Here is a 12,902-nt window from a genome sequence, read left to right on the forward strand (position 1 = left end):
TTGTTTCCATTAAAAAGCTCCAATAAAAAAAATAACACAGAAGGAGGAACGGGATAGATGATCTCCCCCGCGACCGAACGTGGCATATTTTCAATGAAAGGATTCTCTGATGTTTACGTTAGTCGCTATGGTGACGGTGTAGGAGGCGGTTCACATCTATGGCCAGTGACGTGCTGATTCTGCTTTGAACCAATCACAGCTTCGCTCCGTGGCCATGCTGACGTCACCGTTAAAGCGAAATGGGCCGTTACTCGGTTGCTGAAACTCTACAACTGCAGCGAACAGGCGATATGGCTAAACACTAACGGTCGCCTCGTTAAAGCCTTTGGCAGATTTCTCGTCGGTTTAACATTATCGTTTTACTACAATTAAACCCTGGACCCTGTGGTCTGATAGAAGCACCGACCAGATAAAGGGGGACTCTGTTGGGGGCGTTTCGCTGCCCGTTTGGATCGGGATGATCTCCAACTGCGGGGTGAGTGAATGCAGTTCCCTTCTACCTCCATAACCCTGATAGGTGCTGTTTCTTCGTATTCTTGACACTTAGCTACTTAGCTTAGTCCCAGTACTGGGTCAGAATTTATAAGTCAAAACAACATAAAATTTGAGTGGAACATAATGTTTGATTGGATTGCATGTTTTTTCTTCTTCTTTTTTTTAATTCCTAAACGAAGCTTGCTGTGGAGGACAGCGGTTGGAAAAACTCGAGAAAGTTCGATTTATTCCTGCTTATTTTTTTCATCTGCACTTATTATATGTAGAGTAAAATGTATCCTTGTGATTTTATTGGTCATATCTATGCGGCTAAAGTATGAACAGTGTGTCCCGCAGCAGTGCCTCAGTTCGCTGTCACAGCACAGTTTGGCGCTGTGTCTATGCAGCTGTCCTGAATGCGTTTCCATGAGTTACCACTGAGGCGTATTCGGCCTGCTTACACAGCCGTAAAGTGTATACTAGTTAGTTTATAAGTGGTTTATTAACTTGACTGCATCTCCCAGCGGCAGGTTAGAGGAACGTTGGGTTTACGGTTGCCTCTATGTCCTCTCTCGTACCCTCTCTCGCACTGCATTCCTGCGAGCCTGCCCGCTTCCATCACCAGGCAACGCTGCTGATTAGTGATGTGGCGCCCGAAGCCGATCCGGCTCCTTGTGCCCACTCATAATGAATGAGTGATTCATTCACATGAACAATGGAAGTATAATAATAATAATAATAATAATAATAATAATAATAATTATTATTATTATTATTATTATTATTATTATAGCATAATAGCAGCACATGTCAAAATATGCATAAGCAGTAAGTAACCATATAATTCGCACCTGTGTATTGGAGTTCATTTCTAGACATTGTTTCAAAAACATCAAATTACAATAAATGTAATCTCAAAGCCCTTTACAAGACAACTTCAATCCATGGCATAATACAATATAATTTCAGTTCTAAAATAGTTCAAGTCTTCCCCATACAATCCAATTATATAGTAACTTCCATATCAGATATGTTCAATTTGTTTCTAATTTTAATACTGTGCCATCAAAGTCAATTGATTATCTAATGGCAGTTGGTAAACATTTGTCTAAGGAAGCCCAGATAATTTAATCTTGTTGACTTGGCATCAGTCTTTCATCCTGAGCAAGCATGTGGCAACAGTGGAGAAAACAACTCAATTTGTATAGAAAGAAACATCCATCAGAAACAATCTCATTGTTTACAGCTATCTGCCACTTTCTAAAATTTCATTTATATTAATCAAGGAGTATAATCAGAAACAGAGATACTTTAAAAATTCCCACAGGGAAAATTTACAGCAGGCACCTGATTAAAATTTAAGAAAATAAGGCAGTAAAAAAAAGACAGAAAATTTGATTAAATAATTCAAAAAATTATGTTAATCAGTGTTATACGGGGTAACGCTCATACAAAATTAAATCTCAAAACTTTTCCGAATTAGAATTGTGTAGCAGAAAGAGCCGGATCTTACTGGTGAGCTGAGCCAAATGAATCGGATCCGGGAATGGAGACGGAATTGCTAACACTACTGACTGGTTTTCTTATTAAGGTGCGGAATAACGTTATCGCCTGTGGTCTCCATCAAGCATTCCACCTCTGCTCGCATGTAATCAGTCTGTTTGGTACACTGCTGACATCACGGCACTCGGAGTACCGCCTTGAGTGCTCCGGTACCATCACAGACCCGTCTCCTCTCGGTGTCATGTAACGCTATACGCCGGTTCAGAGCCACTTCGGCACAGAGCTCCGACTGTCTTTTTCCATTGTCGTACGTCAGCTATGTCCTCTGGCCAGAGAATACTCGTTTTTATTTGGACCCTGGTGTCGCAGTCCAGGAATGCGTTTCCGGACACACGGAGCCTTCCAAGAGTACCACATCCGTCACCAACACAAAGTTCTGTAAATTATATTTTAATATGTTTCACCAACTCAAAAACAAAACAAAATTCTGAAGACTAAATTGTACATCGTAATTGTATTCCATTACGTGACCATTAGTGAAGAAACAGCATTATAAACACCAAAGAACCAAGCAGACAGGCCAGGGAGAAAGTTGAGGAGAAGAACAGTAATATCCAAAGCTCTCTGCATCTTTTATAAGATTGTTCAATGTATTTTTTGAAAATGGAAAGAGTATGTCGCCAGGTCAGACGCCTCAACACATAACCTTCCACCTAAACTGACAGGCAATGAGAGAAGTAATTAGAGAAACAGCAGGTCACAGATCCACAGCTCAGATTGGAGAATCTGTTGACAGAATGCAGATCCACAAGACATTTGAATTTTGTTACAAGCCTTTGTAAGGGACACTACCAGCATCCAGCTCTGTTCAGATGAGCCCTGAGTTTAATATTATTTTGGCCTAGAGCATTATGTGAAGGGAAAACATCACCCTGAACACACCCTGAATTCCCACAGTGAAATGTGGTGGTGGCTGCATCATGCTTTGAAGATGGTTTTTGTTAGTAGGGACAGATGCGCTGGTCAGAAGTGACAGAAAACATGGAAAGATAACAATAAACCACGTAGCCAGAGCTACATAAAATGGTTTGCATCAACGCATATTCATGTGTCTGAATGGCCTAGTAAAAGCCCAGTCCTAAATCTAAGTAGAATTGCAATGGATTGCAATCCCAAAGCAGTATGTCCTCCCATTACTCAAATCTAAAAACTCATCAAAATATATTTGAAGCTTGTCGTAAAATTTCCAACATATTTTCAGATGACATTGTCTATATCTGGTATAATGAAAGCATGTCACCATATCTCTAGATTTAATATTTTTGAACTTAAAAATTGCCATCTGTCATTTCCAATAATAATAATGCCAGTAACAACCCAAATTATTAAAAATCACAAAATCCATATTCTACATTGAAATTCCAAAAATGTTTGTAGATGACCGGGTCTACAAGAGAAGCAGTTTGAAATGTCTCATGTTCCTATATACAATGCTTTTTCAATGAGAAATTATTTTTTTAGAAAAATGTATAAAAATCTATAGTTCATGAACAAATTACCAAAATATCCTCAGCTGGGTATGTATTTATTTATGTATTTATGTTAGGACTGTAGCTAAAATTGTAAGTTCACAAAATACTCTCCATCCAGTGTGACTGATCTTCAGTTACAAACTCACGTTATTTGTAAAAAGTTTAGAAACCTTTGTTATTTTCCTTCCATTTAACAATTAAGGCACTGCTTTATGTTGATTTATCATATAATCTCAATACAGTTATTTTGAGTTGGTGATTGTAACATGACAACATGTGGGAAAAAAAAATATCTAAGGATTTTGAATACTTTTGCAAGGAATCCTAAAAGTGCAAAAAGGGGTTTAATCGAGTCACTCAACAGTCAGAATACATAATAATTAATTTCCGCTAGCTCAGTTGTAACATCCTTACGGTGGCAATGTTTCAGAGGAACTTAGTGGATGAATCACAATCCACTGTGGCGCATTCTTAACTTTTCAAGATGATTTCTGACATGTTTTTAGTGCTTGCTCCAGCAGAGCTGTGGAAATCACCTCTGGCCCGCCTGGCTTCCAGAAAGTTTTAACACTAGTCCTTTAAGAGTAAAGTAGAATGCCAGAGGAGCGCCGAGAGACCTGTGGAGGTCACGGGCGTCTGCTATATTTACCGGCTCTGTAACCTGATCCGTGGCATTCTGGACAGCCGTGCTCACACTATCTATCCTCTTGCTCTGTGGGTCCGCAGCGTCCTGAGTAGCGCCCCTATTGCTTTCTGTCCATAGACCCGGCTGCTCTGAACAACAAGGGTGAGCCTTCTCAAACCTCCATTTATCTTCTTGCAGGTAACCTGCTTGGTTCTGGTCTCAACTGTTTGCTCAGCTTTGTAGTGATCTTCTATGAGGAGCTGCGCTGAGGGTTGGGGATAATATTTCCAGATTTTTCTCGCTTGAGTACAAGAAGCTTCGCTTTAAGTACGATGGTAATAAGCTGCTGCATGTTTTCTTTCTAACAAACTCGACTAAACAATCCTCCTCGTGTGAGCTTTACAGGAGCAACTTTCTTAGATTTGATTGTAGGATCTCAAGTGTCCATCCCACTCTCTAATTATCGCTCGTTCATTTAAAGTTGAATGTGTCTGCTGTGAAGTTAAGCTTCTAGCTGCTTCACTTCTCTATTTATAGGACTTCCAGGCAATATGAAGTTCCTCACACGCTATATTTGTCATCCATGGAAAGGTTTTCTGGCGTGTTAGCTGTCATTCTGCACATTCAGTGCCGTGAAAAAGGATTTCCTCCTTTAGATTTCTTCTGTTTACGAATTTGTTTTAGAACGTAAATGTTTCCGATCATTAACATCTGATAAAGTAGTAAATGCAAACTATTAATTAAAGCAAAAAGGTCTTCAAACCAACCTTATGAAATATGAGAGATTAATTCACTTGTGGTTAAATCATAAATTAACCAGAGTAAACCACATTTCTTCTGGTTCAGTTTCAGTGTTCACACTCAGACTTGGTTACCACTAGAGCTGTAGAATCAAGAAATCACATCAAGTGAACCTGTCTGTCTGACAACAGGTAGGGGTTTAGCCTTGATTTAAAGGAATTCAGTATTTCACAATTTTTTGTAGTGTTCTGGAAGTTTGTTCCAGATTTGCGGTGCATAGAATCTGAATACTGCTTCTCCATGTTTGGTCCTGGTTCTGAGGATGAGGAGCAGACCAGAAGCAGAAGACCAGAGAGGTCTTGAAAGTTGATACGACGACAACAACTCCTTAATGTATTTTGGTACTAGACATTCAGTGCTTTAACAGACATATTTTATGATCTATTCTCCAAGGCAGAGAGCCAATGAACTGGGGTGATGGGCTCTATCTTCCTGGTTTTATTGCAAACGCGAGCAGCAGTGTTCTGGATGGCCCTGCTTCAGAAGCTGTTCCCTCTATCTAAAGCAGAATGTCTGACCATCAGTTTGTAACCTTTTAACTCCATCACATTTGGATTAACACCCAGAAGTGCACTACTTTCACTCTTTTTTATTGTATTTGCTTTACACCCCGATCCTGTGTTCTCACTCACATGTCTGTGTTTTTTCACAGGGGTGATCTCTGTGTTTAAACTCTGGGGTGGCATCAGTAGGATGAGCTGCCCCTAAACCCATGAAGTCTGACGCACACTGCTACAAATACAGCAGGTACCAACTTCCCAAACATAAATGAATGATAAAAATATAAGTAAAGCGTTTTTATCATTTATACTTCAGTTTTTAAAGTTGATCAAAGTTTCTAGGAGCTTCTAATTGGTCACCCAGGACTGTTTATCTGGAGCATAAATACGAAGGGGAACAGAGTGTATTTCTTTTAGGCTGGGATGGGGCCCCATATTTATCTTGCCTCTACACACAGTGAGCCGGATTGGGACAAAAAGTTTTAAAGATCACCGTTAGGAGAACTGCAGCAAAGAGTAGCATCTTCTTTTTGCCAAGTTTCTATAACAACTGTCAGACACTGTCTACATGGCAACCAGTTGTTTGGGAGTGATGCCAGAACGTCTGCCATCACAAGTGTAATGTCCTAAGACTTTAACTAGAACGTTGTGCTCTGGTCTGATGAGACTCAAATTGTGCTTTTCAGTAGCACTTCAGCTGGGTTTGGCTGAAACAAAGGTTTAAAAACTTTAAAAAGCACTTTTTGTTCGCTGATATGTATGCTTGGAGGTCTGTGATGCTGATGCTTCCAGGGCCTTTTTCTACAAAGGCCCTGGAAACATGCTTAGTGTGCGAGGCACCATGAGCTCTTGAAATGGCTGGAGATTCAATGGTCACTTTAAAGGCGGTGAATATGTTCACAAACCCTTATTTTAGGTTACATATTGTCATTAATTGGCAGAAATTAGTTTTCTGATTTAGACATTAAAGAGTTTGTATTTTTGTCAAAAAAAAATTGTTGTTCATGATATACTTTTTATCGACACTGCAAATAAACAAAACCCGGTCCAGCCAAACAGTCGGTCAATATAAGCCGTGTTGTAGCTTAGAACGTTGGATGAAAAGTAACAAGTTACTGCAGCGACATTTCCGTCATAATCTAGATGAGACCCAAAAATACCAAATCCTCCAGGTACAGCAGGTCACTGAGAGCGCTGACAGGCTGGATGGTTGAATGAATCATCCACCTGATGGTTTCAACTGATGTCAGCAACAGCTTTGATTAAAAGCTGGATTCGTTTTTTTTCAATCATTGAGGACACATTCTGTAAAGCTGAAGATTACAATTCTCTTGTCCAAATCACCTGTACTTGAGAAGGTGGTAATAGAAGTTGTCAGGGTTATTGTCTCTAATCTTTTGTAACATATAACATCCATCAGCATCAGTAAGTGGATCAGCAGAGATCGATGAGCTTTTTAATTAGTAACGGAGTGTAAATGACCAAATGATTGAGCCAATGAATAAAGAATGAAGTTGGTCATGTGCAGAGGGTGCAGCAGCCCACAGATCCTGTCCTCTGCACTGTAGTCACGGCCTCGTGCGTGAGTCACCAACAGATGGTGGTAGTGATAAATGCTAATGGCCTTCTTCCCCTCCAGGTTCTTATTGTTGTCAAATCTAGGCTGTGTAGTGAAGACTGTAGCAGGCGGAGATTCAGGAAAATTTGAATGGAAGATTTTGAGCATGTGTTCTGTTTTTCAGGTATTTAAAGGCCATTTGATGTGAAGTCTGTTTGAACTCAATTTGCCTCCTCTTTGAAATTAAGACATATAGGCAGGCACCTGCTTAGCAGAGTTGGTGGCCTAGGTAATGTCTGTTTCTTACTCAGAGGTGGAAGCAGTTTACTACTTTGGTGACTTCTTTAGGAAATAGTTGCGTTAAATTTTATTTGGTGTTGTCAAAGTAGAGAGAGATGAATCCTAATGACACTTTTGACACTTTTTAAAAATAAAATAAAAAAAATTAAAACAATGTATTCTTGTCTTCCAGGTCACAGTTAGATGTTGCATTCTGTTGGTCTATTACATAATTTGCCATAATACACATGACATAATGTGGAAAGGTCTAAGCAGGTGAGAACCAATACGACCAGTTAGAATTTATATATCTTAGTGATAGTCAAAGTCAGTGGTGGAAACATACTCTCTTGAGCCAAGCGTGGCATAAAGCTGCACCAAGTAACATGTTGCTAATGAGAGATGGGTTTGTAAATCCACAGGAGGCCAGTTGAGCATCTCAGTGTAACAAGAAGATCAATATCATGTAATCCAACTGTCAGTGTTCTTATGTTTGGCTCAATGGAGGTCTGGTCGATGAGGTGAAGAAAAGGTCGTTTTATGTGAGACTGGCTGAATCAGTGCCACGGACGTGTTTGTTTAACAAGACATCATCGCCTACTGGCAACTTCAACCAGATGTTGTGATAGCTCTGTACCTGTCACAACTCTGTAGGTGAAGCAATGTTTTTCTTACATATTGCTGACTTATAAACTGTGAAATTAAAGCAGCCATGCTGTCTAAAAGCAGAGGTGGTGGGGCAGATCACCAGACTCGGAAAGGCTCAAAAAACAGAATCAAGCAATAAAAGTTAAACCAATGATTTTGTAACAGTTATTTTTACACTTTATTGCTTATTTATGGTCTCCTCAGAAAGATGTCATAGTAACGTACCTTCTGGAATAAAAGGTGATTTTCTAGCCATAAACCAATACAATGTTTCACAGTGTTTCCAACCGTTCTCAGGAGCGTCAGACTGAGAAAGAGTTTGTATTTATACTCAACAAATGTTCAGTTCCAGTAGGTTCTTGATAACTCTGCCGCTAGTCTGGAGGAGCTGAGTGGGGCAGGGGTGTTCTGTGAGGCAGAAGCTCAGCTGGAGATTGCAGCTCCAAGTAGGAGGTTTGTGCAAATTGTTAGGGCTTTGTGGGGGCAAGCATTCAGGCACCCCGAATGGCTGCTGGGGGAGATTAAAGGATTTCTCAAACTTGGATGAAAGAATCAAAGCAACACTCCAGGTATGTTCTTGATGGAAGAATAACATTATAACACAAAATAAAGCTCAAAAAAGTTGATTTGCTTTTAATCGGAAAAGTTTTTACCCAGGTTTTCGGCACCACTTTTACGCATGCATGCATGCTTGCGCACACATTTTAGCGCTCTTTATTTGGAATCTTTGTAGATCAGGCCCCAAGTATAGCTTTTGGGAAAGGCATCCAGGAGGTGCATTTGAATAAACTACAAAAGTATTATAGCAATATCTGCTGAGACATGAGAACAAGTTCAGATGTTTTTATTTATTTTTTTTTTTTTTATCATGCACAGTGCTGTTTGGGTGAAACCAAAACAATTACATCAGAATAAACAGCTGCTGTCAAAGCACAGTAGTGGAGGAGTGAAGGTCTAGGCTTGTTTTACAGCTGCAGGTCCAAAGTGTCCTGCCATTGAGTTGACCACAAACCAATCTGTTCACCAAATGTAATCTTAAATCAAAAGTGAGGCCTTCTGTGTCATATTTTTAGGTCATAATAACCTAAAAGTCAAAATAACTGTTCTGTCAAAATGAGTCATAAACAAGAAAAATAATCAGTTGTACAGAACAATATGTGAAAAGAAAGACATAAATCAAGGTGCCCTGAAGACCCAGTCAAAGTCCAGACCTCAACCTGATTGAAATGCTGTTGTGGGAGTTGTGCAGAGAGTTGTGCAGAAAACAGTGTCTGCAAACCTCAATGAATTCATGCAATGTTGAAAAAGGAGTGGGTCAAAATTTCTCCTTGACATATAAAATTTTACTCCGTACAAAAACGACTACAAATAGTTCTTGCTTCTGAAGGTGAGTAGAATCTGTTGAATCATGGGGTATTCTTGGTTTACACTTGACTTTGTTATTTGAATAAATAATGATAGTGAGGAAATCTGTTTCTAGGTCAAACCCTTAACTGAAGCAGAGTTTAATTCTATTTGGATGCAACTCTGTGTCTATTCAGTTTACCATTTAGTTCTACTTTTTATGATATCACTACAGTTTCAACCCACTCTGAGCAAATATTACGGTGAGAAAATATTAAGAAAGAAGCAAGATTTGAAGGTCATGTCTGCTCTTCTGCAGTTTTGGAGGACCAAGATTTAAAAGCCATTGCTGATAATGTGATATTTATCATTGGTTTGTGCAATTTCACATGGACATGGAGTCAAATTGTGGAGTCATTTTCTTCTGTGACTGCCTTGTTTAATCTGAATGAATTTACTTCTCTCTCTCAAATATTTTTGCGGATGAGCTGAATGCCAAATGCAGTGTTAATTTGTCCACTAGTTTCTATTTTTTCTTGGTCGTTGGGTAGATTCATACTAGCCGAGCATTGCTCTGGGATCCAGTTCCACATATTGAAAGTGAGGTTCGTAAAAAGATTTGGGCCTAGTTCTCTGAAACTTGCCCCGTAGGTGAAACCTCATCTCTCCATCTCGATGCCAGTAGGCAGCTGCTACAAACTTCTCTTTGAGTGCACCATGCAATCATCTCTGCCACTCAGTTGAAATATTTTTAATAGCGATGTCCTAAAATCTTGGTGCACCCATTACATCTCTTATGTAATGGGTGCCAGTAGTCTGATCTCTTTTTTTCCCCCAGCTGTATAGAGGCTTGCTGGTCAGAAACCTGTAATTTTCTTGGTCTGAAGAAAGGACAAGAACGTAGCTACCAGTCAGCAGCTCTGATAGGAAGTTTAAATTGGCCATAACTTGTTGCTACTGTAGCCATGGTAACTGCCGGGTAGCACTGCCTCGGGGGAGGCTGAAAATGTAGAATAGCCAGAATGTGTAAGTGTGTGAGTTTTTGTTCCTGTTGTAACATGTGCAATTCATACACTATAGTAATTATTTTTCAAATGCAGTGTGTCTGTGTTCCAGTTCACTGCAGTACGCCCTCTGAATACTTTCACATTGTCATGTTACAGCGAAAAACTCTATGTGGTTTATTGCCGTTTTATGTGCCAGCACATAACTGCAAAGAAAAATAAAAATTATGATTTGATTTAAAAAAATGTTGACAGGTAAAGTAAAACAAATCTGGCTCTACTCTAATACCTTAAATAAAACTTAATGTTACTAATTCCTTTCAAAAGAAGGCTGGCAGCCTACTGGAAGAAAAGCCCATGATAAGTCTGGAGGAGTTGCAGAGATTCTCTGCTCATGTGGGAGAAGCTGTACATATGACAACAACACTCTACAAGTCAGGCCTTCATGGTTCTGTGGGAATTAAACCCTTATTAAAGTGGCAGTATTATGAGCTTTCCTGGCACATAGTGCCATTTTATAGCACTATCAAGTAGCTGTGTTACTTAGGTTGTTATAAAAATACTGTACATGTCAAACATAACTTCACAATTTGTTGACTTGACAGTTGATCATCTGAACACCTACAGGAACTGGGTTCTTGTTTGATTGGAGACAGCTCTGGGACTTTGAACATGGTCAATATATAGTCCTTAGACAGGTGGACATGTTTTGTCTTGGTGAAACACTTAATGATGGATGATATAGCACAGTGTGGTACTACCAGAATATAGCTAATCTGTGCCTTCACAGCATCATTGGTCATTTTTATCCTCTTTCCACATGATGATAATATGTGGTAATTAATGCAGAACAGCGAGCCATCACTGAAAATAACAGGACCCCACTCGCCAGTCCCACCCTTCAAGCATAGCCATCTCTGCTCCGCTCTGCACATCATGGGACAGGGAGCCTGCAGCAAGGCTGAAGCCAGTCACTGAGCCACCCTGTGGGTGAGACGGGGTGCTGTAATTAGTCCAATATCTGTCTCCAGATGGCAAGCGCAGATGTTCTCTCATGCTTGGTACACAATATGGCAAGCTTTATTCTACTATGGTTATCATAAGCAACTGGAGCCTTAATGATGTGTGTGTAGATTTCCTCATCTAAATTGGTTCTAACTAGTGATTGGTAATTATTAGTGTATTTTTATTGTGCAAAAATGGTTTTTTTTTGTAACACTTTATTTGAAGGGGGGTGAATAAGACTGTCATGACACTTTCATAAACATGACATAACACCTGTCATGAACATGAATAAGCCTTCATGAATATTTATGACTGTTGTCATAAAGCGTCATTCGGTAAATTATGACACTTTTAATACAAAGTTGACATTATTCAAAATGTCTTTGTTATGACAACTTGACATTAACCAAGAAATCATTACTGTTTAAACTTTACCTTTAATAAGATAAAGTTACCTAATTTTTAAAGTGCAATCAGTAATACTTTTATAACAAATTTATATCAGGGCAATTAACACTTATTTAATATCAATGTGATATTTGTGAAAAAGGTTGTTGTTAAAAGTGAAGCCAGAAGATGACTTTGTCCTTTCAGATTCTGTAACATTAGAGTCCACATAATTCTTCCTTTTTGTGTCAGAATGCTAAAACCAAAACAACCCTGCCAAACTACAGAGGATCACTCTACTTATCTTCATCATCTGGCTTCATCTGGTTGAACATGGCCTTCTTCTGCGTATGTTGGCCTGCCTCCATCCGAGTGCTCATGTACCTGGTTCGGATCCATTGGCTGAATTATTGATGAAACCTTTTGATGTTGAAAAACAGATTGAGAGAGACCATAAGAAAGCTATGCCAATACGGAGGAGAACATTCTGAGGAAAAGGAAGCCCACTCTCACAGAGCTATGAAGGGAGAGCAGGAGAGGATAGGAAGCAGTAAGAGAGGCGAGATCAGAGCAGAAAGAGCGAGGTTAAAGAAATCGGAGCCTCCCTGGATGAACTCAACACGGATCAGCAACATCAGATACTTTTATTTATTCAGATGCTTCTGCACATGTGAACAGGAGCCTCTCTGAGGCTTTGCTGCAACACAAACACTCTAGGCTGCCAGCCATTACTTCCACCTCACACACGGACTTCACCTGGAGAGACATCTCGATGGTTGGTGATGGGGAGAAAATATTCAGCTTGACGTGTCAAAATAATCTGTTTAATCTGGATTTAAAGTTAAAGTTCTGTGAAATAAGGGTTCTTGTTGACTTTTCCAGTAAACAAGATTTAAATCACAAGGGAACATTTTCCATAGCTGCATGCACACAGCCCCATGAGTTAATATTTTGTTGAAACACCTTTCCCTGGAATTAGGCATCTTTAAATCCAGTACATCTCTGCCAGTCTTTCACATCTAGACAGACCTTTTGCTGTTTCTACTCGTTGTTTGCCACGTTGCTCTAGATCAGGGATAGAGAGCAGCTGTGAATATCAATGTTCAAGTGTTGGTAGAGATCAACAAGTCTAGGTCTAGACTTTGACTGGACACATGAATATCAGGGGTTTTTTTTGGGGTTTTTTTGCTCCGTGAATATATAAAAGTCTGCTAAAATCGCAGCTTTGATCACAATGTGAAA

The 12,902-nt window shown here is 39.5% G+C and overlaps 1 protein-coding gene across 8 annotated transcripts in view; it reads left to right on the plus strand.

Moving 5' to 3' along the window:
* The first annotated feature begins 238 nt into the window (after positions 1 to 238).
* The window catches only part of usp2a (ubiquitin specific peptidase 2a), a 41,818-nt gene continuing 29,154 nt past the window's right edge, over positions 239 to 12,902 (plus strand). The window contains exons 1-2 of one of the 8 annotated variants that reach the window (XM_016673385.1): positions 240 to 475; positions 5,588 to 5,682. The gene's annotated coding sequence lies outside the window, so the exon portion shown is untranslated. Of the gene's footprint in view, positions 476 to 4,191; positions 4,333 to 5,587; positions 5,683 to 12,902 lie in introns of those variants that run through there. The other 7 variants (XM_016673384.1, XM_016673383.1, XM_016673389.1 and 4 more) reach the window with 7 other exon arrangements.

Source organism: Poecilia formosa, unplaced genomic scaffold, assembly GCF_000485575.1.
Source record: "Poecilia formosa unplaced genomic scaffold, Poecilia_formosa-5.1.2 Scaffold74, whole genome shotgun sequence".
In the NCBI taxonomy this organism is placed as follows: Eukaryota; Metazoa; Chordata; class Actinopteri; order Cyprinodontiformes; family Poeciliidae; genus Poecilia; species Poecilia formosa.